The sequence below is a fragment of the Triticum urartu genome, chromosome 3A (assembly GCF_056163025.1).
Source record: "Triticum urartu cultivar PI428250 chromosome 3A, HENAU_Tu73, whole genome shotgun sequence".
Taxonomy (NCBI): Eukaryota; Viridiplantae; Streptophyta; class Magnoliopsida; order Poales; family Poaceae; genus Triticum; species Triticum urartu.
Window position 1 is genome coordinate 498,276,390 of NC_141875.1, and position 26,442 is coordinate 498,302,831.

At 51.4% G+C, this 26,442-nt stretch overlaps 1 pseudogene; it reads left to right on the forward strand.

Moving 5' to 3' along the window:
- LOC125546908 (putative amino-acid acetyltransferase NAGS1, chloroplastic) overlaps nt 1-26,442 on the forward strand; it is a 274,358-nt pseudogene that overhangs the window by 32,962 nt on the left and 214,954 nt on the right.

Below are 26,442 nucleotides of genomic sequence, written 5' to 3' on the forward strand. Positions count from 1 at the left end.
CAACGCCTCCAACGAGGGCTACGACGCCCATGGGCGCCGCCGTCAATGGTAGCCTTCTCCAGATATGAGGTTTCCCCCGGAAAGAGTGGAGTGAGGGACGCCCCCACCATCGCCTCCAACGAGGAAAATGACACCCACGGGCGCCGCCGACGATGATCGCATCCTCACCTGTCGGATTTCGGGTTCCAGCAAAACCCTTGAGGTTCGGACACCGGGGTGTGCACGAAGATCTTTCCCCCCTCTAGCTCACAACCTCACCGCGATCTCAAGGCTCAGCGCGTCGAACTTGCAGAACAAAGGGACACAAGATTTATACTGGTTCCGGCCACCGATGTAGTGTAATACCCTACTCCAGTGTGGTGTGGTGGATTGCCTCTTCGGCTGAGGATGAACAGTTACAAGGGAAGAACAACCTCCCGAGGAGAGGTGCTCTTGTGCTTGGCGAGTTTGTGTGGTCGCCTTGGTGGAATGGATCCGGTCCAAGAGGAGATCCTCCCCCTACGATGGTGGCTAGTCCTATATATAGAGGCACAGGTCCTCTTCCCAAATATTAGGCGGGAAGGGATCCCACAACGGCCAATTTTAAGGGGGCAGCTAGTACAAGTTATCCTGACAAAAGATGGTCTTCGCCCGCCAAAGGCTCTGGTGATGACACCGTCTTGGGCTCCACGGTGACCTCCGTCCTGCCGTCCTGCTGGTATTGGTCTCGTTGCACCGATATGGAAACCTTTGCTTGACGCCTCGGGACACCGCGCCTGCGCTTGCCTCTTTAGCACCAAAGAGGAAACAGGGACACTGCACGCGCTGGTGCCCGCCTGGCCCTGGTCATCATGGCTTGCGTCACAGGAACCTCGCAAGGCGCACCTTGCCTTGATCTCTCTGCCCCTCGCGAGCCAGCTCGGTGAGGCCGGCCCCGAGGAGGTCTTGCATCGTCCACCTTGCGAGGCTTGGCCCCTCGCGAGGGTCTTGAGTGTTTTGCCGGTGAAGACAGGTCGTACAGGGCCGCTGGTGGAGCCACACCGTGGGCCGCAGGCAGGCAGGTCTGGGGACCCCCGTTCCCAGGACGCCGATAGTAGCCCCCGGGCCCAAGGCGCGCTTGGACTTGGCTTCGGGGCGAAGCCAAAGGGCAAGTGTGGAGCGACGTAGGGCCCAACAGCCTGCGGCCTTGTTTGACGCGTGGCGGTCGATTAGACGTGGGCATCTCCGCTTCCCCATGCAGCCTTGATATCCGTCTGGCTAGGCAGCCACCGTGACTTACACAGTTATCCCCCCATTGCTGGTGACGCGCCCCTCCAACTCTCCTGCCTTTTCGAAACAATAACCTCCTCTTCCAATCTGTCCCGAGCTCATCCCTCCTCGTTGCCATGGCGCCCCGGCGAACGAGAAGGAAAAGAAGAAGTCTCAGTCTTCAGCCGGGCCAGCCCCGGCTGTTGAACCCGCCGTCGGCCAATCACTGGTGCTCAACCAGGAAGCCATGGACAAGGTTCGCCCTGCGCTCGCTGCTGACTCCAACAAACGGGGGAGGACGGCGGCCTGGCCCGCATCTCGCGCCTCTGTCGACAGGACAGCCACCGAGGTTCCATTCTTCATCGACGCCTTGTAGGCTGGCCTAGTTCCTCCTTTCTCTACCTTCTTCAATGCCGTGCTCTCCCACTACCAGATCCATATGTTGCACCTGGATCCCCAATCGGTCTCCCTTCTTTCCATCTTTGCTTTCGTCTGCGAGGCCATGGTGGGCATTCCCCCTTCCATGGCCCTACTGCGCCATTTCTTCTCGCTGCACCTGAATAGCCCTCGGCAGTGCTCGAGATGCTTGAGCTTCCAGGCCGTGGCTGCAACGGCTGGCTTGGGGATTGATTTTGAGCTTCCACCATCCATAAGAGAGTTTCGGGCACAGTGGGTGTATGTGGACCTCGGTGTGCTCAGCCCCTTGCTCTCACCCCCTCGGTGCCTGCCGTTCCCAGCTCCGGCTAGGGCCATGAGAAGCTCGCGGACTCCCGCCTTGCCTTTGTCTGGCTCCGATTGAAGAGGCTGAAAGATCTCGGCGTGACTGCGCCCATGGTGATGAAGGAGTTCCTCCGACGCCGCGTCGCCCCCCTCCAGCGCAATTCCCGGTCGATGTGGGCCCTGTCCGGCGGCCAGGATCGCATGAGGCTTCAGGAAGCGGGGCTTCCGCTCGAGGCACGAAGAACAGTGCTCGAGGTCTTGACGGGCGACCCCTCGCCAGCTGACATGCCACAGGAGGGCTGTCTTTTGTACTGCTGCTCAAACAGGGTGGAGTTCATGGGGCAGATGCCCCCCTTCGATGAATGGGGGCTACGTCCAGTCAGCCTTGAAGGGCCCCGCGAGAACCCTGTTTCCATGGTCCCCCTCCTTGCCGCCAGCGCCGAACTTGCCCCAAGAGTGGACGCAGGGGGGCGAGCACCGTTGGAGGCCGGAGGCGCAGGTGCTGAGGCGTCGACGCCGCTAGAGGCTCCCGAGGTGCCATCCTCGGGAGCCCGTGACTCTTGCCTTTGGGGTGACAGCTGAGGGGGCGACGCAATCTGTTGCTCCTGAGGCCGAAGCTTCCGAGGTCTCAGCGGGCCATCATGAGGCGGTGCCCGAGGGCTCTCCTCAGCCCAGCACTCCCAAGGCCGTCTCCTCGGGAGCCTCACCAACCGTGCCCCACGCTGGTTGCCGCGTCCAACGTTTCGACCGGCTCCGTCTGGACTTCGATGCACCCCGCAAGAGGAAAGGGTCTCCAAGCTGCAGCAGTGATGCCTTCTGGCCGTTGAAGTAGAGGAAGTATATCGCCATAGACGAGTGAGTACCTTATCTTTGTGATTTCTCGAGTGCTGCTTCCCCTCCTGACAGTGGCTCCTCAGGGTCCCTTCTGCTAAGGCCGCGAAGTCTCCGGGTGAGGGAGTCCTGGATTAGGGGGTCTCCGGACAGCCGGACTATATCCTTTGGCCAGACTGTTAGACTATGAAGATACAAGATTGAAGATTTCGTCTCGTATCCGGATGGGACTCTACTTGGTGTGGAAGGCAAGCTAGGCAATACGGATATGTATATCTCCTCCTTTGTAACCGACCTTGTGTAACCCTAGCCCTCTACGGTGTCTATATAAACCGGAGGGTTTTAGTCCATAGGACAACATACAATCATACCATAGGCTAGCTTCTAGGGTTTAGCCTCTCTGATCTCGTGGTAGATCTACTCTTGTACTACCCATATCATCAATATTAATCAAGAAGGACATAGGGTTTTAGCTCCATCAAGAGGGCTCGAACCTGGGTAAAACTTCGTGTCCCCTGCCTCCTGTTACCATCCGCCTAGACGCACAGTTCGGGACCCCCTACCCGAGATCCGCCGGTTTTGACACAGACATTGGTGCTTTCATTGAGAGTTCCTCTGTGCCGTCGCTAGAAGGAAGGATGTCTTGTCTCATCTTTAAAGACGATACTACTGTCGGGGGAGCTCTGGCTATCGGCCAAACTCTCCGGCTAGGCGGTTTCATCATGACCGCATGTTCGGCCATCCCGCCGATGATGACTTCTCGGGTCATCGAAAACAGCCTCCACGTCAAATCGGCACTCGCCGAACAGATGGATCCAATGGAGCTCGCCTCCTTAAACGAGCTCTTAGATCGCATCGCCGCCTTGGGAGTCGCTACGGACTATGATCGGATTGGGATTAAACCCGATCAAAGGGAGATTAACTCTCCACCGGTCACCCATCATATTGCAGTGGTGGAGGAACAATGCGGCGACCTTTCCTCCATCTTGAGGACCAACTATGTCCGGATTACCGAGCTCTCTGAGCCGGACGCCCGTTCACGGGAGGACAACATCCAATCCCTGAACTTAGAGTCAGGCAGCGGGCCAGGATTATCGGGTCACACCCCGAAACTGGAAGTTCCAGAATTGGAAATTCCTCGGCCCCTGGATCCCAGATCAGGTGAGGGTTCGGATTCAATTCCACCCACCCACCCAAACATAAGCGATCTTTCCCACATCAGGCAAGAGCCCCAGGAAACAGTACATCACTATTGGGCCAGATTCCTCCTTGCGATGAACAAGGTTAAGGACTGTCGCGAGGAAGACGCAATCCTATTTTTCTGCAATAATTGCACGGACAAGGAATCCTTAACGCCATAAATCGCCATGAGATAACATGCTTTGCTGACTTGGCGTCCATAGTACGAAAGTACTGTGCGATGGAAAGTGCCTGGAAAACCGAAACAAACTTTTGGGATAATCCGGCCCTGAATACAAACCCAGTCCGAAACAAAAGGGTGCATTATCACAATACACCCGGGTCAACTACCAAAAAGCAAAAACCCTCTACAGGGTATGGAACCGTACTAGAGGGATGGCTCAACGGACCCTGCAAAATTCATAGTACATCAGATACAATACCAACGCACAGCCTTAGAGCATGTTGGATACTCCAGCAGGTGGCCAAAAGTGGTGAGGATCTACTTCTCCCAAATACCACAGAGCACCATCCCGTGGATAACAATATGGTGTTAACGGTCTTCGAGACCTTCGCGTCAAATAATAGACGCAAGCGAACACTCCGCAGCATGGCCGAAATCTGCCACGTAGCAGCAATAAATCCATGGAGTGACACGGCTATTACCTTCAATGCCAGTGACGAACCTAAATTCTGAACAGCCCAAGCACCAGGCGCACTGGTCCTCAGTCCAATCTTGGACGGCTTTCGACTCACCAAAGTACTCATGGACGGCGGCAACGGATTAAACCTCATCTATGAGGAAACTCTTCAAAAGATGGAAATAGACTGGAACCGCATTGAGTAAAGTAGCACAACCTTTAGAGGAATCATCCCCAGTCGGGAAGCACGCTGTGCTGGGAAAATCACACTAGATGTGGTATTCGGCACGCCGGATAATTACAGGTCCGAAGAAATTACATTCCAAGTGGCCCCGTTCAGCAGTGGTTATCACACTCTTTTAGGACGGGAGGCATTCACAATCTTCCAAGACGTACCCCATTACAGGTACATGAAGCTCAAAATGCCCCGGCCCAATGGAATCATCACTCTCGCCAGCGATCCGGACACAGCACTCCGCGTCGAAAACAAAACAGCCGCATTGGCCCTCGAGGCATTATCCAAAGCCCTCTCGGCCGAGGAATTAACCACACTACGCTCCACAGTGGACAGGGACGACGTGATACTCGACAAGAGATCCAAGTCCACCTCTTTTAAACCAACGAATGAAATAGTCAAATTCCAAGTCCACCTAATGGACCCTACAAAAACAGCCTCCATCGAGGCACAGCTAAGCCCCACTGTGGACGCCGCACTATGAGAGTTCCTGCGCGAGAACTGGGACATATTCGCCTGGCATCCCTCAGACATGCCAGGAATCCCACGCAGGCTGGCCGAGCATAGCCTCAATATCCTAAAGGGATTCAAGCCGGTCAAGCAAGATCTTCGGCGTTTCTCTGAACCTAAGAGACATGCCATGGGAGAGGAACTAGCCAAGTTATTGGAGGCCGGATTCATCAAAGAAATAAAACACCCGGACTGGCTAGCAAACCTGGTGATGGTACCAAAGATGGACAAATCCTGGCACCTTTGTGTCGATTTCAAAGACCTCAATAAAGCTTTCCCAAAGGATCCCTTCCCCCTCGCACGCATCGATCAAATCATTGATGCTACCACAGGACACGAGTCATTGTGTTTCCTCGATGCATACTCCGGTTACCACCAAATCAAGATGGCGGAGTCCGACCAAGCCGCAACGGCATTCATCACACCATATGGTCCCTTCTGTTTTAACACAATGCCTTTTGGGCTCAAGAACGCCGGCGCAACATATCAGCGCATGATTCAGACATGTCTGGAGAAACAAATCGGCAAAACAGTAGAGGCATACGTAGACGATGTGGTTGTTAAAACCAAACACATCGACTCTTTGATAGACGACCCGAGGCTCACATTCGACAACCTCCGAACATACGACATCAAGCTCAATCCGGAAAAATGCGTTTTTGGCGTACCAGCCGGAAGGGTTTCATTGTCTCCAGTAGAGGTATCGAAGCTAATCCAAAATCTGAGCTTTGTCATAGTTGGCTACACCAAAAGACCTCAAACCAGGTCCAGAAGTTAACTGGATGCGTGGCGGCTCTAAACCGCTTTATCTCTCGCTTAGGAGAAAAAGCTTTACCCCTTTGTCGCCTTCTTCGGCGCACCGAACACTTCGAGTGGACGGACGCTGCCACATCCGGATTGGAAGAAATAAAGGCCATTTTGGCAACCAACCCAATCCTGGCCGTGCCAAACATTGGTGAACCAATGCTATTGTACATTGTGGCAACTCATCAAGTTGCAAGCGCAGTGCTTGTCATCGAACGAGAAGCTGCCGGACATAAATTCCCTCTTCAAAAGCCGGTATACTATGTATCCACTGTCCTCACTCCATGCAAATCACGGTACCCACATTATCAAAAGATAGCCTATGCGGTATTCATGGCGTCCCGGAAGCTACGACACTAGTTTCAAGAGTGTTCGATTACGGTAGCCTCAGAATGCCACTTAATGATATTATAAACAACCGCGACGCTACGGGACGGATTGCCAAATGGGCCATTGAGCTCCTCCCGTTCGACATAACATACAAACCCTGACGAGCCACTAAATCGCAAGTACCGGCCGACTTCGTCGCTGAATGGACGGAGGCCGAACTCCCTAAAGAGTACGGCGCATACTCCAACTGGATCATGCACTTCGACGATTCTAAAATGCTGGCCGGTCTAGGGGCTGGCGTCGTCCTGACATCCCCAATCGGGGATACCGTTCAATACGTACTACAAATATTATATACAGACTCCAACAATGCAGCCGAATACGAAGCTCTGTAGCATGGTCTTCGGATGGCAGTCTCCATGGGCATTCAACGCTTGGAGGTGCGTGGGGATTCAAACCTCGCAATATCTCAAATAAATGGAGACTTTGACGCCAAGGATCCGAAAATGGCGGCCTATCAAAGCGCCGTCCTAAAAATGTCAGCTCGGTTCGAGGGGTTCGAATTTCACCATGTGGCTCGGGAAAACAATCAGGCGGCGGATGTCCTCGCCCGCATCGGCGCAAAAAGCGATACGGTCCCACCCAACATATTTTTGGAAAGGCTGTCCAAGCCATCCGTAGTATGGGAAGGAGACACCGGTAACAATAGTCCGGACCCGGCCACAATGCCCGATACCGAATACTCTGACACAATCGGAGGCTCTGCCACCGAAATAACACCTTCAGCCCACGTAATAATGACCATTATTGCCCCGTGGACAGAACCATTCCTGGCCTACCTAACTAGACAGGAACCTCCGGAGGACCAAAATGAGGCACGCTGCATAGTGCGGCGATCCAAGGCCTATAGGGTCCATGAGGGAGAATTGTACAAAAAAAGACTACCGGAGTCCTTCAAAGGTGCATCTCCGAAGAGGAAGGGCAGAATCTTTTGGCAGAAATTCACGCCGGACTCGGCGGTCATCACGCTGCAGCCCGGGCCCTTGTAAGCAAGGCCTTCTGCACAAGATTCTATTGGCCAACAGCCCGGGCAGACGCACAGGACTTGGTCCAATGTTGCGCCGGTTGCCAGCTCTTTGCAAATCAAAGCCACATGCCACCCACCGCCCTCCAAACAATCCCCATTACATGGCCCTTTGCGGTCTGGGGGCTTGACATGGTTGGACCCCTTAAAGGGGGAACCCACAAGAAAAAGATACTTACTGGTCATGGTGGATAAATTCACCAAATGGATAGAGGCCAAACCTGTTAAAACAGCCGAATCCGGACCAGTGATAGACTTCATATTCGGGGTTGTACACCGTTACGGCGTCCCCCACAGGATCATCACTGACAATGGCATGAACTTCACGGCCGACGAGGTAAAACTCTGGTGCAGCAAAATGGGCATCAAGCTCGATTATGCTTCAGTCTATCACCCACAAACCAACGGTCAAGTCGAGCAAGCAAACGGTCTTATAATGAGCGGCATTAAACCCAGATTAGTGCGTTCCTAAACGGAGTCTGACACGCACTGGGTAGAGGAGCTCGACTCCGTACTCTGGGGGCTGCGGACCATGCCGAATCGTAGTACCAGATATACACCGTTCTTTATGGTGTACGGCGCAGAGGCAGTCTTGCCCTGTGACATAATTCATGACTCACCTCGAGTGCGCATGTATGAAAAAAGAGAAGCCGAGCTCGATCGGCAGGACAGTCTGGACACCTTGGAGGAGGAGCGCGACATAGCCAAAGCCCGTTCCACATTTTATCAGCAACAGGCTCGCAGATACCAAAGCAGAGAAGTACGGGCCAAAACTTATAACGTTGGCGAACTAGTTCTACGCCTGCCAGATAAGAAAAAGAACAAGCTCGAGCCCAAATGGGAAGGTCCCTTCATTATTGACCAAGTTCTGACCGGTGGAGCATACCGACTGCGGGATGCATCAACTAGTCGACTCGAGCCGAACCCATGGAACGTGGCCAGGCTCCGAAGATTTTACGCCTAGCACCAGACTCTATGTTAGTCCCCTCCCTTTGTCCATTTTCTGCATATACATCATCTGTCTTGTTTCCCTTTCTTTCTTTCTCTTATTATTTCTCTAGGCCTTCAAGGGTCACCTTGTGCCTCACTTGTACATTACAGATGCGCTAGCCGCACTCTTCATACCTGGGGGCTTCTTTCACAGAAGCTTAAATTATTTATCTGGGCCTCACGCCCAACACATGTGTTATACTTCTGCATGTACCTTTTTTCACGCCCAACACATGTCTTAAGTTTTGGCCAAGCTGGGTTGCCTGGCTCTTGTATTTATGCCCTACGTTCCCGTTAATTCGGCTAGGGCATAAGGGGAGCACCTCATTGTTACTGCCGGGTCAGCCGGATGTGTACCTCAGACTGGGTGAAGCCGAAAGCTAGCGTTCTTAAGGGAATATTCGGTCGGTGAACAAAAGATGACTTTTATTTATTATCCATATCTACCCCCAGATGCTTTTTCTGCGCTTCTTGTCGCAGTCCGGACATGCACTTTAGGGCATGCTTACCCAGGGAAAGGAACCCTTAACGGAACTATTCTCCCTGGAAGATGTTTCTTACTACCCATGTAATATAACATAACTAGTTGGGCACTTGTCTGATAAAGCACTAATGACCCCTACGCCTGGTCTCCACTCATACCCTGGTTTTATATAACTGAGCGGGTATTCGGATTCACTCCGGACTATCGGGCCCGGAGGTTGAAGCGAAAAGGTCCGCAACGACAAATGATCTACAATCCGGCTAGAAGGCATTATACATGTCACTTTAATTACATAGTCATGCGGACTGACTAAATTCCTCCTCTATACCATCCAACAGGCAGTCCAGCTTACAATCCTGTTGAGAATACTTTGCGGCTAATTCTACTTGCCCATAAACTAAGCTAACGGGGATCTCTTTTCCGTCGGGCCCCATAGGTCCGACCTCAGGCATGTGATTTGGGTCTGCCTTGGTATACCGCGTCTTCACCATGGCCCAGGCTTCTCTGGCACCCTGTCGGCAGGCTGATATCTTCCATAAACGGAAGCGCCGCCGTGCTCCCTTCAGCTTCTCCGCAAGCTCTGCAACGCCTTCTGGTAGGAAGACGGACGGCCACAAGGCCTGGGCAACACCCTGCATCACCTGCCGAACTTGTTCATGCAGATGTGCCAGCTCGGACAGAAGATCACCCGCAGACCCGGGCATTTCCTCCGCGGGACGACCCGTCAACATACCTATAGAAATAACGTTGTTAGACAGCTTCTTCGCTGAACTCCTTTAAAAAGGATTCGTTCAAACACTTATTGAAAATGCCGCACCGAAGCCGCTTATTCTCCTTCTCGGAGTCCGCAAGCTGGCCTCGGACGTCTTTTAGTTCCACGTTCAGCTTAATGTTGGCGTCTTGGAGATTGTTTTTCTCCAGCATAACCTTAGTCAGCACGCTTTTGCCAGCCTCTAGCTGTCGCATAACATGCTGGTCCCCCAAACTTTCTCCGGACTCATCTGCAAAATCAATTGTTAGATCTGCAGACACGCTGCACACTATATGGTAACCACCATTCTTGAAAGTAAATGTTACCAGCGGGAGGCTTTTTCTGTTCCTGCAATGCGGCAAGAGCGGCCCCCAGTTGGGTCTTGCATTCCTCCAGCTCCTGGGACAGCCTAGTATTCTTCTCTGTAAGAACCTGCACATTAAAGATGATCCTTAAATCAGTTCTGCTAACTGTTTCAAGTCTCAGGGGCTACTGATACATGTAAATCGTCAGATTTACTCACCCGTACATCCTTTACATACTGATCCGTGGCTCTGGCTAGACCATCTTGAGTGGCACGGAGGTACGCCTCTCCAGAATTGAAGGCGTCGAATGCCTCTGGTGAGAAACAAGCATCGCGGAGTACGGCCCGGCGGCGCCTATGATTCATGGCGCTTTCCACTTCTGAGTTTGTAGCGGATAATCTATCCGCATCCTCTGTAGGGGGATTATCCGGCGCCTGCCCCATATCGCCTTCCGCCTCCATGTCCGGTCCTAGCGCCCGACTGGTGGAAGCTCGATTGGTAGCATCGCCGGACATATTCCGGTGAGCGTTCTTTCTATTAAAGAAACGCGGGCGTCATTACATTTTGAGAAAGACGACAACCATGGAGCGGGGTTTTTCCTATACCTTTGCGTCGGCGTCTCCGTCCTGACCGCCTTCCTTTTTGGCCTACCCGGCCTCGGTACCTCTTGTTGGCGAGTTGCCGCGGGTTCGGTAGGGCGTCCCGAATGCCTTCCCTATAAAGATGCCATGTGTATATGGTGGGTGAAGTGCCTAAAAGGGGATCCTAGTTTTGGAGTTGGGACTTTTTGACTTTTCTTACCTGCGATGCAGGGAGCAGTCCGGGATAGTCGGCCGTAATGGCCACCAGGGCATCGTCGCAGCTTAACTGATAGAACTGCCGGTCTATCAGTTCCACGGAGATAACCAGATCTTCCTCAAGTCCGGAATCAAGGGCCCGGTCAGGGTCCTCTGGTTGTGGAGAAGGGCTGCTGACCTCCTTTATGGCTTTTCTCAGTTCCTGCCGCAAAGTGGCAAGGTGAATACTTACGATTAAGAATGCGGGAAAAATGGGGGCAGGGAGATATAACTTACCCACCTTGGAGGATTGTACATGAAGAATCCATCCCGTGGCTTAATGCGGGTGAACTCCTCTTCCTCACCCTTGAACAGTTCGGACAGAATTTTCTCTAGAGCGGCAGCATTGTCCGGACCCTTATGCTAGAGCGGCAGTATTGAAGTGGCTGCACTCCCCGCATTATGCAAATCGACATAACTTCGATTATTGTCAATCCTGATCGAGCTAGTGCTTTGATCCGGTTCATCAGATAGAGGACTTCTCCGTTGTCTTCCGCCTGGGGGCTCCGTGGGCGCCAACTTCGGCGCTTCTTCAAAGGAGCACTGTTGAACTCAGGAAGACCCCGCCGAACAGGGTCCGGAAGGGGGACGTCCTCCATATAAAACCATTCTGACCGCCAGTCTTCGAACGGCTTCTTCGGGGTACCGGACAGGTATCCGGTATCGGCGATGCGCCATATTTCGGCTCAGTCCACTTGATAAAGTGATTCCCTTTGCGTGCGAGGGACAAGGCAGAATAGCCTTTTCCACAGCTTGAAGTGAGCCTCGTAGCCTAGGAACAACTCGCAGAGAGCAACATAGCCGGCGATATGTAGAATGGAGGCAGGGGTGAGATTGTGTAATTGGAGGCCGTAGAACTCCAGGAGCCCGCGGAGGAATGGATGAATTGGAAATCTGAGTCCCCTTAGTAAGTAAGGAAAAAGGCAGACCCGTTCCCCCATGGAGGGACAAGGAAAGCTCTCCGCTTGCGCCCCACCATTGTAGGTGGCAAGCCCGGCTCGAACGGGCACCATATACGCCGGAGGGAGAAATCCCTTAGTCTGCAGCTCGACTAATCGACTATGCGAGACTGAACATCTCTCCCAATCACCGGGCTTAGGGCTACGAGGGCGGGAGGGGGAGCTGCAGAGGTCGGCCATGCTGGAATGGATCTTTCCAAAACACGCTCTGATGAACTCTCGCTGGGGGAGGATGGTATGGATCGGATCTAAGAATCCCCATTCCTTTAATAGACAATTTATTTATGTGGCTAGGGGGGTGAAGGTAAAAACGCCCTGGCGCCTCGTATTCGTTCGATGCGTGGGAGAAAGCCCTTATTGGGCATAGAAGCCAAGAGGTTCAACATTTATGGAGCCGTACACTGCTTACGAACACTTGAAAGTTGGAGAAGAACCCGCCTTGCAATGCCGAAGACAACACGGCGCGCCGGACTCATCGTCATTGAAGCCTGGTTCGGGGGCTACTGAGGGAGTCCTGGATTAGGGGGTCTTTGGACAGCCGGACTATATCCTTTGGCCGGACTGTTAGACTATGAAGATACAAGATTGAAGATTTCGTCTCGTGTCCGGATGGGACTCTACTTGGCGTGGAAGGCAAGCTAGGCAATACGGATATGTATATCTCCTCCTTTGTAACCGACCTTGTGTAACCCTAGCCCTCTCCGGTGTCTATATAAACCGGAGGGTTTTAGTCCGTAGGACAACATACAATCATACCATAGGCTAGCTTCTAGGGTTTAGCCTCTCTGGTCTCGTGGTAGATCTACTCTTGTACTACCCGTATCATCAATATTAATCAAGCAGGATGTAGGGTTTTACCTCCATCAAGAGGGCCCGAACCTGGGTAAAACTTCGTGTCCCCTGCCTCCTGTTACCATCCGCCTAGACGCACAGTTCGGGACCCCCTACCCGAGATCCGCCAGTTTTGACACCGACACCGGGGAAGCAACCTCCTCCTCCCTCGAATCCCCCGCTGGCCTTGAGCTCCCCAAGCCAGCATGCCGCACCTGATGCGAGGTCAACTGGAGAGGCAAACACGCTAGCTTCGCGCCTTGAGCCCGCGCCTTTGCCATCTCTCCTTCGTGGCCTCGCCTGTGGCGCGTCAAGTGTGCCAAGGGCTCCTCCTCTAGTTATGGATGGCGGCTGGATGACTTCGATCCTGGCTTCTTCTTAGAGCAGCGGGCCTCAAGCCATCCGGGCCCCTGCCAAAGCTCGGTCGGCGACCCGGGAGGCGCCAGCCCCCTGCCGAAGGGGGGTGAGCCGCTTCGGATCCTATCGGCCACCCCTGCTGTGGGGGACGGACCCGGTTGCGTGCTTAAGCTTGCGCACGAGTGGAGTGTCGTCTGCCATGAGCTCTTTCAAGAGGAAATGGGCGTGATCAGCCAACTCAGCGGAGAACTCGCGGATGTCGATGCTCGCCTTGAAGCTAAGCTAAGGCCTCAGGCTGGTGGAGGAGTGGCATCGCCTGAAGGTGGCTATCAACCTCAGGCGCCTCCAGCACGAGCACACCGATGCGAAGGCCAAGGCATCCCTGGCAACCTCGTGAGAGGCCAGCGCCCGGGCCTTGGAGGAGGCCAGGGAGGCGGACAATTGCCGCACGGTCGTCGAGGAGCGCAGGCGGGAGCTCCAGGCCTTGAACACCTCCCTGGAGCAGCAGGTGGAGGCGCGTAGAGTTGCCCTGGCGTCGATGAAGGGTGCCCCGTCCAACGAGGAGGAGATCTTGAGGCGCGAGGAAGCACTGTTGCTGGAGGCCACGGAGCGTAGCCTTGAGCTCAAGCGGTTGGAGACGAGGGAGCACCAAGTCTCCCAAGCAGAGGATGTTGTCGGCACGCGCGAGGCTAGGGCCCAGGAGGAGGTCGACCACAGGGTGGCCGAGGCTCACGCGGACCTTGCCGGCAGGTACGACCTGAAGCTGAAGCTTGTGGAAGCCTAAGGTGTGGGCAGGACCGTTGCCCTCAGGTCAGGGCTGGCTGAGGCGGAACAGCGCGAGAAAGCCGCTGCAGCCGCCCTGATCTCAGTGCAGGCCGAGCTGGCTTCCGCCCGTGCCGAGCTGCTCTCCCTTCAGCAGTGGGTTGCCAGCGCCGAGTCCCTCGCGTAGCAAAATAGGGAGGAGGCACTTCGTCGGTTGAACCTACTGCGTGCGAGCACGCCCCCATGCTTCAGGACCTTAGGACGAAGGCCAACCAGGCGCTTGGTACCATCTGGGATGAGCATGCCCCTCATCCCCACGCCGAGGATTATGCCAGCCATCTTCGCTTCTTCACTGATGTTGTGACGCGCTTGGAGAGCCGTGCTGAGAGGGCTCGCGAGCTTGTGGACGAAAAGAGCTGAGGCCTTCTCGGGCGCGCATTCTCCCGCGTCTTCAGCCATCTCCTGAACACCTATCCTGACTTTGATTTTGCCACCGCCATTGCCCCAGTGCCCGCGGTCATCTGGGGCAACCTTGCGCACTAGGTGGATGATAATGTGGACGCTCTGGTTAGGGCCTTTGCTTCTGATGAGGACGCGGTGGTGGTCGCGGTGGATGAGGGCGACGTAGTTCATGGCGGCGCGGCTGATGGCGGTGTGGATGATGGTGGCGCGGTTGATGGCGGTGTAGCCAGCGATAGCGACGGCGCCAGCAGCCTGTCCGGAAGCGATTCGGGGGGCGAGGCAAGCGATATATCCGGCTGAGCCCTTGCTCCTTTATTTTGAACCTACACACAAAAGCTTGGGCATGACCCCTCATGATGTAAGAGCATGTTGGAGAGGGGAAGCCCCTCATGTAAATAGTCGGTCCTGAGAGGTCCGCCGGTCCACCTAAGAGCTTGCTTCTGGGTGCTCGTGACTCTCCTTGCGGGCTTGATGTCGTAACTTACTTTGGTTTAGCCGAGCTTCAAACTGGTTTGGCTGTTGTGAACGTGCGTTCCTTCTGAGACGAGCCCCTCACGAGCTCGCGAGGTTTTGGTTCCCTGAGAGGTCCGCCGGTCCACCCGAGAGGGTATCGCGAGAAGCGAGCGCCAGTGATGGCAAGGTGTGCGCGCAGCATGCGTACGCCGCTGCTAGCTCCCGCTCGCAGGAGCTCGGAAGGGGGGAGGTAGCGGACGCGAACCTCAAACAAAACACGAATCCAGAAACTCACGAAACCAACACGAACGAAAAAGGATGCCCCCACGATTGCCAATGGAAAATGCAACTTCAAATTCAAGATCAAAAGCCGCGAGTCTGAGCTACAAAAAAGAGGCCAAAAGCAAATGGCCGCGTCCGGCACCTAGCTAGTCTTCTTGTCTTTGAGTCTTCTCACCAGCGCGGAGCTAAGTGCTTTCACTGGCCGTGAGCATAGTCATTGGGGGACAGTGTCGACGGCCAGCGCGGAGCATGGTGCTTCCACTAGAACGTGGGCGGGAGCCCCCGAGGCCCGAGGGCGGCACTCCAGAGACTCCGGGGCGTGTACAGCCCCACTCATTATTACGTGAGAGTGTCACGAGCAGAGACCTTCACAGGCATGAGCCTTACTTCATATCGCCAGGCGAGTGCCCCACCTTGCGCCGCCCTCGACCACCGTTGGGGCGTCCAAAAACCAGGACGATACCAAGGGGCAAAGGGGACGCTAGCAGCGTCCTCGGCGACCATGGGCCCTCTACGGGGGGGATGGCTCGCCAGTGCCTGCCCGACAGAGGACCTACCACCGAGCGACGCCTTGCTCCATATGATGCGGGGAGGGGCCTCACTCCCGGCTCCTCCCCCGTAGCCCCCAATGCGCTTCCCCTGGTGAGAGGGGGCTGCCGTGCTGGGGCCGTCGTCCACCGCTGTGACCTGATTCACTTGCGACCCATGGTTAGCGTAAGCCTGCTCCTGAGAGATTAGTGGTACCCTGTAGCTGCTATCGCCGGCGTGGTCGGCGAGGCTCCTGGGTGGCTCCTGGAAGGCCTCAGCTTCCAGCGTCTCCTCTTCCCAACCCAACTCGAGGAACGAACCGGGGTTGTCTTCCGATATGTACTCCTGGCCTATCATGTGGGGCACATAGGCCTCCGGAGCCGTCGCCCCGGAAACCTCGCTGAGGTGCCCCTCACTCCATGTCGCTTGGCTCGGCGCGCCAGGATGGTAGGGCGGCATCCTGCAGGGACCGTGGGTGGCGATGCTTACGCCTGCACCCATTAGGGGAGGCACATGTGTGGTTGGGTGTCCGGCGCCGCTGGTAGCGCTGGTGCCGACGAAACCTCCTGGTGCGCCTGGGGGCGAGCAGGCGCGACGAGGCCCACCGTGCGATCCGGCCGCAGCCTGAGGCGTAAGCAAGAAGCAGAAAGGTGGCGTACCCCTGGCTATAGCGTCCAACAGACAGCAACACGCTCCAGCAATGCATCCCGGCCGCTCTCCATCAGCCGACATCGCAGCAGCTCCCGCGCCACTGTGAGAGCGGCTCTCATGTTCGGTTGTTCCCGTCGGGAGTGCGGTGCTGTCGCTGCGACGTAGCTTGAGGCCCTTGCGGCGGCCCGCGTGCGCCGCGGGGTAAGGGTGGAAGGCGCCGGGCCATGCCTCCCGTGCCCCACGGTGTTTGGCGGTGCGCGTGCCACCTGGAGCGCAGAGTTGAGGTCTTCTTGGGCGGACGACACCGCCCGGGCTGGCCAGGCTGCCCAGTGATCGGTGTCGGACCTCGGGTCGCTGGACATCGGCGCTGCAGAGTGTTGGCGGGTCTGCTGATGGAAGAGAGGCTTCGACGCACCCCCTACCTGGCGCGCTAAATGTTGGATTTCGGGTTCCGGTAAAACCTTTGAGGTTCGAACACTGGGGTGCGCATGAAGATCTTTCCTCCCTCTAGCTCACACCCTCACCACGATCTCAAGGCTCAGCGCATCGAACTCGCAGAACAAAGGGACACAAGATTTATACTGGTTCGGGCCACCGATGTGGTGTAATACCCTACTCCAGTGTGGTGTGATGGATTGCCTCTTGGGCTGAGGATGAACAGTTACAAGGGAAGAACAGCCTCCTAAGGAGAGGTGCTCTTGTGCTTGGCGAGTTTGTGTGGTCGCCTTGGTGGAATGGGTCCGGTCCAAGATGAGATCCTCCCGCTACGATGGTGGCTAGTCCTATATATAGAGGGACGGGTCCTCTTCCCAAATATTAGGTGGGAAGGGATCCCACAACGGCCAATTTGAAGGGGGACATCTAGTACAAGTTATCCTAACAAAAGATGGTCTTCGCCTGCCAAAGGCTCTGGTGATGACGCCGTCTTGGGCTCCACAGTGACCTCCGTCCTGCCATCCTGCTGGTCTTGGTCTCATTGCACCGATATGGAAACCTTTGCTTGACGCCTCGGGACACCGCGCCTGCGCTTGCCTCTTTAGCACCAAAGAGGAAACATGTACACTGCGCGTGCTAGCGCCCGCTTGGCCCTGGTCGTCATGGCTTGCGTCACAAGAACCTCGTGAGGCACCCCTTTCCTTGATCTCTCCGCCCCTCGCGAGCCAGCCTGGTGAGGCCGCCCCCGAGGAGGTCTTGTGTCGTCCGCCTCACGAGGCTTGGCCCCTCACGAGGGTCTTGAGTGTTTTGTCGGTGAAGACGGGCCGTACAGGGCCGCTGGTGGAGCCACGCTGTGGGCCGCAGGCAGGCAGGTCTGGAGACCCCCGTTCCCAGGACGCCGACATCACCCACTTCAACAGCCAGGCCACCACTCCACCTCCACTTGACCCGCCGCCAGGAAGTCACCGCGAGGCAACACCCACCGACCAGATCCCTTTGGATTTACGGTGAAGATAACCGAAGGTAGAGGAGGCTACATCGCTACGTGACCAGCGCCATGGCCACATACACGTCGTCTCAAGGCGCCCTCTCTAGATCTACCGTCACAACCACACCTCCAAGCCGCGCCGGATGGATGCCCCGCAGCCGCCATTATCCCCCCGCATGGGCTTTGCCTAGCCGGGATTCAGCGGCAGCGGGGAGGGGAGGCGGAGGGGATCGGGAGGCATCAACCTTCCTAATGTACTTTAAAATAGTTTATGAAATGAAGAGATTGACATTTGTATCTTGTCTCTATTGTATTTTTTGACATATAGGATATATCACTTCTTCATAGCTTTGGGATCAAATTTGTTCTTATTCATGGAATCCATGTCGAGATAGATAAGCTCTTGGCGGAGAGAGGTTAGCTGTGTTCTGACCCTGTCACTTCTAGAGTATTAATTACCATATCCTTTCTTTATTTCTTGCTATATGCATGATTTGATATGATAGAAAGTAAGAAAAGTATCATGGTATTGCAGAGGAGGAATTCTACTCGTTGATAAACTTCACAAAGTTATACCTAATAATGTACAATGTAATCATTGGACGTGTAAATATCAATGACGAATATCTGACCATTGAATTTGTAGATCTCATATCTTGTTAAGGATTTGGAACTGAATAGAGGTCTACAAATTCTTAATGTTTGTGGTGCTGAAAAAAAACTAGATGCTATGATCTCATCGGTTATGCAAATTTTACCTGTGTAGCAGTTCATGCCTTTATGATTTTTTCCAGGAAAGAAGGCTAACTATGCTGGCAACTACTATATCAACGATTCAGATGCATTAGAGGCTGCAATGGAGGTAGTGGGCAGAATACGACTAAGAGCAACTCTAGCAGACCCCGCATCCGGCCCCGACCTGCAAAATAACCGCCAAAATGCGGGTCCGTGTGGAAAATCCAGCCCGAACAGACCCCGCAAAGGCGGCCGGCCCGCAAAATATTTTGAGTGGTGCGGCAGAATCTTGTCCCCTACCCGCGAATATGCGAGTTTCCCCCTCGCCGCTGCGGTGCCCTCCATATAAATGAAAGCGTTTGGTGGGGAGTACATTTCAGCCCACACTTTCCCCACCAACCACCTCCCCTCCCCCCTTGCCCCGCCGCCGGGCCGCCGCCCAAGATTCCGGCGAAAGTAGCCGGTGAGAGCATGCTGAAAGGCCGCCACACGCACGAGGCCTCCCCTCTCCCCCTCCTGCGTCGGCGGGCCGGAAAGTTGTGGATCTGCGACCATTCATCGCGGGCCACCGGATTTGGCTTTTCTGGCCGCCGGAGGCTGCGCCAAGCGATGGACGCAGCCCCGACAAGGTCGCATCGCCACATGCAGGTACGGGATTGTCCTCCCGCCGTCGCTGACGGTTTGCGGGCATGGATACGTCCGTCCGCCCACTAGGCTCGGTGCTCGGGCTTCGGATATGTGGCTCGCCGATGCCGCTCATACAGTGCGACGACTGCCCGTGGACAGTGCTGTGGCTAACTTCGGGCACACCGAAGCACCCCGGATGGGTGTTCTTCAAATGAGAAAACGACGGGGTACGTGAACTTGTGGTAGCTCATTTTGATAGCTCATTCTTTGGTTCAACTGCGGTAGCTCATTTTGAACATGCTCACTCATGTGTGTAGGAAGATGGATGCTCATTTTGGTTTTGGGAAGGCGAATACATTGATTTATTAATAGAAAGAAAGATTAATAGATGTTCGTGCACTCCTTAGTAGAATCGAAGGCAATGAATCAGCTGCATGTGCAACTAGAGGGCAAACAACGTCTACTTCTTTCGAACCAAAGATGAAGAAAGAAGAATGCAAAATCAAGAATCCGCAGATCAACAATGAATGCATGGAGAAGATATTAGTCCAACTAGTAGGAGCAGTTATGGAAGTTGGAAATCTTCTAAAATGCATACTTGTGGTTCTTGTTTTCTTTGGTCTTGCTATTCTAGCAAAGATTTGGTGATGTCTTATGTATCCAATGTTGTTGAAAAAGCAAAGAAATGCATTATGTTGGATCAAATTAAGGTGCAAATTTAGGTTTTCCGGGCCGGGAGGAGCTGTGCCAGAGCAGACCCCGCAAAGCCGACCCGTAAAAGAGCATATTCCGCGGATATCCTTTTTTACGGGTCTATTATGTGGGGTCTACATCTGCGGCCATCTGCGCCGGCCCACAAAGCCGTCTTTCCACGAACTGCTAACGCGTTTTGCGGGCTGGCCGGATGCGGGGTCTGCTAGAGTTGCTCTAAGTATGGAAGCAAAGCTATCTCCTGGTCCCCCAATGTTAAATCTTCGCCGACATGGTGTTAATGGCAATTGGCATGAAAAGACTAATAATGTTGCAAGTGGAAATTTTCTTGGTGCTAAGGTTAGTTTACATGTGGTGCTTCCTGACATCATACCATCATGGTGCATTTGTATTATGGATCACATAAAAGGATTCAACGGAGTTAAGATTTAGGCAATAATTTGTTGGGGGGATTACTGGACCATATATATAATTTTTCAACCAGATCACGTGCAATAGAATTGGCGAGACATTGTGCTATGGGGCAGAGGAGGAGACTGAGGGGAGGAAGGCTGGGGGTAACAGAGTACGAAAGAGAAAGGGATAAAACTTGGTGGGAACAATTTTTAGGCCAATCTGCCATATTTATTTCTCTGATCCATGAGCATGCGCAAAGTCATTTTGAGTGGTTCTGACATGTGCCGGCAACCAGTCCATCGTTCATGCATGCATTAAGATTTGTGTCACTGTGAATATTTTATTTTCCTTTTTCTACTATACTAGGATATACTCCAGCAAATATAACTAGTAACCCCCACATTTGTCCCTGATATGACAAGCATGGCAGCATGTGACAGCCCACTCTCTCCCTTTCTCACACATAAATCCATCCTTTTATTTCACCTTTGCTAAATTAAATTGCCTGTATCATTTAAACTATAAGTTTGTTTTTGAATTAATTCATATATTTGAAGTCATGGCGTCAAGACCTTTAGACCTAGAACAATCATGGATACATTTCAAACACGTTTAAATTTCGATGTTTCACATTTCAAATGTGAAAAAAACCCATTTCACTAAAAAAATGTGATTTTCAATAGAAATATGTGAAACCAATCTATTTCATAGAAATGATTTTTACCCAAATATGAAACTGAAATGTCAACTTGTGAAACAACTTATTTGAAATTGTGCAATAATATATGTCAAAAGAGTGAAATATGTTAGTTTTGTGAAACAAGTAGTGGAAAGTGAAATGTAGGTTATAAATTGTGAAATAGTAAATACTGAAAGTGAAATTGTAATGTATCATTGTGAAACTATTTTTTTGGAAATGTGTAATAGTTTATTTGAAAAGAGTGAAATATGTTATTTTCAAAATGTGCAATTGAAATAAATGTGATTTTTATGAAACAAGCCAGTGGAAAGTAAAATGTACGTTCTGAATTGTGAAATAATAAATACGAAAAGTGAAATTGTAATGTATCATTGTGAAACTGATTTTTGGATATGTGTAACAATTTATTTCAAAAGAGTGAAATAGTGAAGGAAATATGCCCTAGAGGTAATAAGAAAGTTGTTATTTATATTTCCTTATATCATGATAAATGTTTATTATTCATGCTAGAATTGTATTAACTGGAAACTTAGTACATGTGTGGATACATAGACAAACAGAGTGTCCCTAGTGTGCCTCTACTTGACTAGCTCGTTAATCAAAGATGGTTAAGCTTCCTAGCCATAGACATGTGTTGTCATTTGATGAACGGGATCACATCATTAGAAAATGATGTGATGGACAAGACCAATCCATTAGCTTAGCATAATGATCGTTTAGTTTTTCTGCTATTGCTTTCTTCATGACTTATACATGTTCCTCTGACTATGAGATTATGCAACTCCCGAATACCGGAGAAACACCTTGTGTCCTATCAAACATCACAATGTAACTAGGTGATTATAAAGATGCTCTACTGGTGTCTCCGATGGTGTTTGTTGAGTTGGCATAGACCGAGATTAGGATTTGTCACTCTTTGTATCGAAGAGGTATCTTTGAGCCCTCTCGGTAATGCACATCACTATGAGCCTTGAAAGCAATGTAACTAATGAGTTAGTCACATGATGATGCATTACGGAATGAGTAAAGAGACTTGCTGGTGACGAGATTGAACTAGGTATGATGATACCGACGATCGAATCTCGGGCAAGTAACATACCGATGATAAAGGGAACAATGTATGTTGTTATGCGGTTTGACCGATAAAGATCTTCGTAGAATATGTAGGAACCAATATGAGCATCCTGGTTCCGCTATTGGTTATTGACCAGAGATGTGTCTCGATCATGTCTACATAGTTCTTGAACCCGTAGGGTCCGCACGCTTAATGTTCGATGACAATTTGTATTATGAGTTATTTGATTTTATGACTGAAGTTTGTTCGGAGTCCCGGATGAGATCACAGACATGACGAGGAGTCTCAAAATGGTCGATATACAATGATTGATATATTGGACGATGTTATTCGGACACCGGATGAGTTCCGAGAGGTACTGGATAATTATCGGAGTGCCGGAGGGTTATCGGAACCCCCTGGGGGAACTAATGGGCCTCAATGGGCCTTAGTGGGAAGAGAGGAAGGGCCAAGAGGGGCTGGCCGCCCCCCCTTGGGTCCGAATTGGACTAGGGGAAGGGGGTGGCGCCCCCTTTCCTTTCCTTCCCTTCCCTCTCTCCCTTCCTTCTTCCCCCTTTTCCTTAGGTGGAAACCTACTAGGACTTGGACTCCTAGTATGATTCCCCTCTCCTGGCGTGCCCTAGGAGGGCCGGCCGGCCTACCCTCACCTCCTTTATATACGGGGGCAGGGGGCACCCTAGAACACACAAGTTTCTCTTAACCGTGTGCGGTGCCCCCCTCCACAGTTACACACCTTGATCATATCGTCATAGTGCTTAGGCAAAGCCCTGTGCCAGTAACTTCATCATCATCGTCACCACGCCATCGTGCTGATAAAACTCTCCCTCGGCCTCAACTGGATCAAGAGTTAGAGGGACGTCATCAAGCTGAACGTGTGCTGATCGCGGAGGTGCCATACGTTCGGTGCTTGGATCGGTTGGATTGCGAAGACGTTTGACTACATCAACCACGTTACTAAACGCTTCCGCTTTTGGTCTATGAGGGTATGTAGACACACTCTACCCTTTCATTGCTATGCAACTCCTAGATAGATCTTGCGTGATCGTAGGTAAAATTTTGAAATACTACGTTCCAAAACAGTGGCATCCGAGCCAGGTCTATGCGTAGATGTTATCTGCACGAGTAGAACACAATGAGTTGTGGGCGATAATAGTTATACTGCTTACCAGCAACGTCTTACTTTGATTCGGCGGTATTGTTGGATGAAGCGGCCCGGACCAACATTACATGACCGCATTCATGGGACTGGTTCTACCGACGTGCTTCACACACAGGTGGCTAGCGGGTGTCTGTTTCTCCAACTTTAGTTGAATCGAGTTTGACTATGCCCGGTCCTTGTTGAAGTTTAAAATAACACACTTGACGAAAAATCATTGTGGTTTTTGATGCGTAGGTAAGAACAGTTCTTGCTAGAATCCCGTAGCAGCCGCGTAAAACTTGCAACAACAAAGTAGAGGACGTGTAAGTTGTTTTTGCAGGGCTTGTTGTGATGTGATGTGGTCAAGACGTGATGATATATACATTGTTGTATGAGATGATCATGTTTTGTAACAGTTATCGGCAACTCGCAAGAGCCACATGGTCGTAACTTTATTTCATGAAATGCAATCGCCATGTAATTGCTTTACTTTATCACTAAGCAGTAGCGATAGTCGTAGAAGCAATAGTTGGCGAGACGACAACGATGCTTCAATGGAGATCAAGGTGTCAAGCCGGTGACGATGGTGATCATGACGGTGCTTTGGAGATGGAGATCAAAGGCACAAGATGATGATGGACATATCATATCACTTATTTTGATTGCATGTGATGTTTATCCTTTATGCATCTTATTTTGCTTAGTACGGCGGTAGCATTATAAGATGATCTCTCACTAAATTTCAAGGTATAAGTGTTCTCCCTGAGTATGCACCGTTGCTACAGTTCATCGTGCCGAGACACCACGTGATGATCGGGTGTGATAAGCTCTATGTTCACATACAACGGCTGCAAGCCAGTTTTGCACACGCAGAATACTCAGGTTAAACTTGATGAGCCTAGCATATGCAGATATGGCCTCGGAACACTGAGACCGAAAGGTCGAGCCTGAATCATATAGTGGATATGATCAACATAGTGATGTTCACCATTGAAAACTACTCCATCTCACGTGATGATCGGACATGGTTTAGTTTATATGGATCACATGATCATTTAGATGACTAGAGAGATGTCTATCTAAGTGGGAGTTCTTAAGTAATATGATTAATTGAACTTTAATTTATCATGAACTTAGTACCTGATAGTATTTTGCATGTTTACACTGTTGTAGATCAATGGCCCGTGCTACCGTTCCTTTGAATTTTAATGCGTTCCTAGAGAAAGCTAAGTTGAAAGATGATGGTAGCAACTACACGGACTGGGTTCATAACTTGAGGATTATCCTCATTGCTGCACAAAAGAATTATGTCCTGGAAGCACCACTAGGTGGAAAGCCTGCTGCAGGAGCAACACCAGATGTTATGAATGTCTGGCAGAGCAAAGCTGATGACTACTCGATAGTTCAGTGTGCCATGCTTTACGGCTTAGAACCGATACTTCAATGACATTTCGAACGTCATGGAGCATATGAGATGTTCCAGGAGTTGAAGTTAATATTTCAAGCAAATGCCCGGATTGAGAGATGTGAAGTCTCCAATAAGTTCTACAGCTGCAAGATGGAGAAGAATAGTTCTGTCAGTGAACATATACTCAGAATGTCTGGGTACCACAACCACTTGACTCAACTGGGAGTTAATCTTCCTGATGATAGTGTCATTGACAGAGTTCTTCAATCACTGCCACCAAGCTACAAAAGCTTCATGATGAACTATAATATGCAAGGGATGGATAAGACAATTCCCGAGCTCTTCGCGATGCTAAAAGCTGCGGAGGTAGAAATCAAGAAGGAGCATCAAGTGTTGATGGTTAATAAGGTCACTTGTTTCAAGAAAAAGGGCAAAGGGAAGAAGGGGAACTTAAAGAAGAACGGCAAGCAAGTTGCTGCTCAAGTGAAGAAGCCCAAGTCTGGACCTAAGCCTGAGACTTAGTGCTTCTACTGCAAAGGAACTCGTCACTGGAAGCGGAACTGCCCCAAGTATTTGGCGAATAAGAAGGATGGCAAAGTGAAGGGTATATTTGATATGCAAGTTATTGATGTCTACCTTACTAATGCTCGTAGTAGCGCCTGGTTATTTGATACTAGTTCTGTTGCTCATATTTGCAACTCAAAACAGGGGCTACGGATTAAACAAAGATTGGCTAAGGATGAGGTGACGATGCACGTGGGAAATGGTTCCAAAGTCGATGTGATCGCCGTCGGCACGTGATACGTCTCCAATGTATCTATAATTTTTGATTGTTCCATGCTATATTATATCATGTTTTGGACATTAATGGGCTTTATTATACACTTTTATATTATTTTTGGGACTAACCTATTAACCGGAGGCCCATCCCAGAATTGCTGTTTTTTTGCCTATTTCAGAGTTTCGCAGAAAAAGAATATCAAACGGAGTCCAAACGGAATGAAACCTTTGGGAACGTGATTTTCGGAATGAACATGATCCAGAGGACTTGGAACCTACGTCAAGAAAGCAACCAGGAAGGCATGAGGTAGGGGGGCGCGCCTACCCCCCAGGCGCGCCCTCCACCCTCATGGGGCCCACGTTGCTCCACCGACATGCTTCTTCCCTCTATATATACCTACGTACCCCCAAACTACCAGATCCGGAGCCAAAACCCTAATTCCACCACCATAACTTTCTATACCTGTGAGATCCCATCTTGGGGCCTTTTCAGGAGCTCCGCTGAAGGGGGCATCGATCACGGAGGGCTTCTACATCAACACCATAGCCTCTCTGGTGAAGTGTGAGTAGTTTACTTCAGACCTTCCGGTCCATAGTTATTAGCTAGATGGTTTTTTCTCCCTTTTTGGATCTCAATACAAAGTTCCCCCCTCTCTTGTGGAGATCTATTCGATGTAATCTTCTTTTGCGGTGTTTTTGTTGAGACCGATGAATTGTGGGTTTATGATCAAGTTTATCTATGAACAATATTTGAATCTTCTCTGAATTCTTTTATGTATGATTGGTTATCTTTGCAAGTCTCTTCGAATTATCAGTTTGGTTTGGCCTACTAGATTGATCTTTCTTGCAATGGAAGAAGTGCTTAGCTTTGGGTTCAATCTTGCGGTGTCCTTTCCCAGTGACAGTAGGGGCAGCAAGGCACGTATTGTATTGTTGCCATCGAGGATAACAAGATGGGGTTTATTTCATATTGCATGAGTTTATCCCTCTACATCATGTCATCTTGCTTAAAGCGCTACTCTGTTCTTTTGAACTTAATACTCTAGATGCATGCTGGATAGCGGTCGATCTGTGGAGTAATAGTAGTAGATGCAGGCAGGAGTCGGTCTACTTGTCTCGGACGTGATGCCTATATACATGATCATACCAAGATATTCTCATAACTATGCTCAGTTCTGTCAATTGGTCAACAGTAATTTGTTTACCCACCGTAATACTTATGCTCTCGAGAGAAGCC